Genomic DNA, 3277 nt, shown 5'->3' with positions numbered 1-3277 from the left:
GCAAAGAGTCAGACACGACTGAGCGACTTTCACTTCACTTCACTTTTAAACTTCACAATTCTGTATTTATTATTTCTAAGTATAAAACTAGTGCCAGCTATTAACACAAGACATGGAAAGGAAGCTAAGTGTCACTGGATAGATCAGTGGATAAATATAAACACACCACCACCACTACCCCCAATGGAGTAGTATTCAGCCTGAGAAAGAAATCCTGCAACTTGTTAAAGGATGGATGGACCTTGAAGGCATTATGCTAAGTGAAATAAGTCAGACAGAAAAAATTAATACTCTATGACCTCACTTTCATGTGAAATCTAAAAGATCTAAACTCAGAAACAGAGGAGAATGGTGGCTGCCAAGGGTTGGGGAGGGTGGGGAAAATGGGGAGATGTTGGTCAATAGGTATAAACTTCCAGCTGTAAGATGAATAAGTTCTGGGGATCTAATGCACAGCCTGGTGATTATATTTAAAATACCATATTATATACCCGAAACTTGCTAAGAAAGAGGATCTTAAATTTCTCACCACCAAAAAAAGTAATTAAGTGAGGTGATGGAGATGTTAACTGACCTTATAAGTGATGGTAATCATCATACAATACAGACCTATATCAAATCTTCACATTGTACATCTTAAACTTATACATGTTATATGTCAGTTATATTTCAATAAAGCTGGGGGGAAAGTCAATGTCAGGTCAAGACCCAATGAATGCTATACGCTGGGGAAAATATAAAGGTGTATCCTCAGATTTTAAAAGTAGTTTATGAAGTCAGAGGGATATTGTGAAATCACAAGAAATACTGGGGAAAGAAAAAAAGAAAAAAAAAGAGCAGATAGCTTCAAACTATGAGGTTAAAAATTTACCAAATTCTCTTAGTCCCCAAGAGACACCTAAGGCCAAAGTTCACCACTCTCCTTTCTTCTGAAGCTAAAGCCATAGCAGTCATGGCCAAAGCTGGACGGTCTGCGGGGGATCCAGAGACATTTGAGAGGATGACTGAGCCCTGGAGGCGATGAGGCAGGGAAAGCACTTTCTCTTATTTCTCTGGCAACATTTAAGTGTTTTTAACACAGCTCTCCTAGGTCTCCTTGAAAGTCCTTGTGAAAGTTTGTGAAAAGAAAGCTAGGAAACCACAAACCTGGTCTGTAATTAAACAAACAATCTCAGTTAAAGGCAATAAGAGCTGTAAAAACAAAAAGGAATTACAAGTTAGGATACAAGACTCTACAATTATGTTCTTGAAAAGGCTGTAGTCAGGAAATGGATAAACTCTATTTTATATTGGAACTTTGTGACACAACTGAGTATGTGAAGGTTTTTTCATGAGTCCTATGATTGTCAGATTTTTTTTTTTTTTAACTCCAAGTAATCCTTTGACTCTCTATCCCCACAAAATACAGCACTGTATGGAGAGCACCTTTCCTGTTTGAATCACAAATGCAAATAAGAACACACTGTAAAAGTTCAGTGAATATTCAGTTGAATCCTCAGGATACCCAAGAGTGTGATATAGAAGAGATGACAGAATTATTATTTCATATAAATTCTCACTAATCCATGAAAGGAAAAGAAAGGGTAACAAATAAGTAACAAGCAATTTAATCTATAGTTATAAAACAGTAGTTTCAAATTCCTCTCAAAATTGAAACAAGAAATCATATTTTACTTCCACGGGACTATAAGTACCATTTGGCAAGGGTAAATTTCCTCGTTTCACTGTGGTAATGCTGGCATTTAACAGGGTACTTGACGAAGAGAAGATGCTCAAAACATACATCTGAATAAATAAAGGAATATTCAATATATAGAAGAATAATTCAATGAATATTTGTTAACTTCACGTATCTACTGAAATATGCTTAGTCCTCAAATAATGCCAACTAAGAAATAAGCAAAGGAGGGTCTTTGCCGGCAGCCCAGTGTGCTCCCAGTGAAGGGGCCCAGGTTTGACCTTGGCCAGGGAGCTAGATCCCCCATGCTGCAACTAACAGTCCGCATGCTGCAATGAGGAACCAGCATAGACAAATAAATACATCTTTTTTTTTTTTTAAAGAAATAAGCAGAAGTGGAAAAGATGAGAAAATGAAAGAATGAGAAGCAAAAACAAACAGAGAAAAGTATCACTTGCCTTTGTAAAATCCTACTGGCAGTCAATCCAATGATTATGGCACCTTGAAAACTCTCATCCTTCAACTAATGGAGCTCTTCAAATGGAATAGCTCAAGGAGCCACCAAAGAGATAATACTGTTCCGGGCATAATTAATGATCGCCCCACACCATTACACCTAATAACAAAATGAAGTCTCGTCTGGCTGTACAATTATTTTGGGGATCTGCTGTCATGTCACAGAATCAAGGAAGCTTAGAGCTGAGAGGAAACACACGAACCACCTAATTCAACCTCAGTAATTCACAGATGAAGAACTTGCCAGGGATTCTGAGTTCCTCGGCCCAGGGCTCTGGCAGCAGTGTGAAAACCTGATCCTCCATCCTTCAGAGTCCTTAAGTCTGACACAATCAAGATATCTGTTAGCTTGTATTCACCCAAGTTTTACCCGTTCATCAAGAATTCAAGACCTTTCAAGCCACTTCTAGGTTTGAACTGCTTCTACTTCCATTCTAATAGCAATGTGACACAGTCATTCTCTACAAAACTCACAGGCTGACTGAGTTCCACTGGGGCATCAGGATGCATACAGGACGGGTGAAAACAGCTCTAGAGCAAATATTTAGATTTCTAGGCTCTCAATTCCCACTCATGAGTTAGGCCTTTTCCCACCGTACCTCTGGCTTTTAACCTACAGTTAGGGAAAATGTAAATAGGCAAATGTCTCAATATTGACACCAGGACCTCTAAATCCAACTGGTAGTAACAGGACTCAAATGCTTCAAAAAAGGATGGGTGCTTAACTCCCTCACTGGATCCTCAGGGGGAGTCTCAAAAGGCGGTCCAAATGAAGGCTCTGTGTGTGTGCTCCGTCACTTCAGCCGTGCCCAACTCTTTGTGACTGCGTGGACTGTAGCCTGCCTGGCTCCTCTGTCCATGGGATTCTCCAGTCAAGAATACTGGGGTGGGTTGCCATGCCCACCTCCAGGGGATCTTCCCAACCCACAGATCAAACCCATGTCTCTTAAGTCTCCTGCATTGGCAGGCGGTTCTGTGTCACCGAGCCACTAGGGGAGTCCCCCCAAATGAAGGCTACACGAGAACAATAAAGGTGGGAGAGCCCATGTGTGAAACACAATTTCCCCACATTCCTCTTCTCAC

The sequence above is a fragment of the Capra hircus genome, chromosome 10 (assembly GCF_001704415.2).
Source record: "Capra hircus breed San Clemente chromosome 10, ASM170441v1, whole genome shotgun sequence".
Lineage (NCBI taxonomy): Eukaryota > Metazoa > Chordata > Mammalia > Artiodactyla > Bovidae > Capra > Capra hircus.
This window is presented reverse-complemented; position numbering follows the sequence as displayed.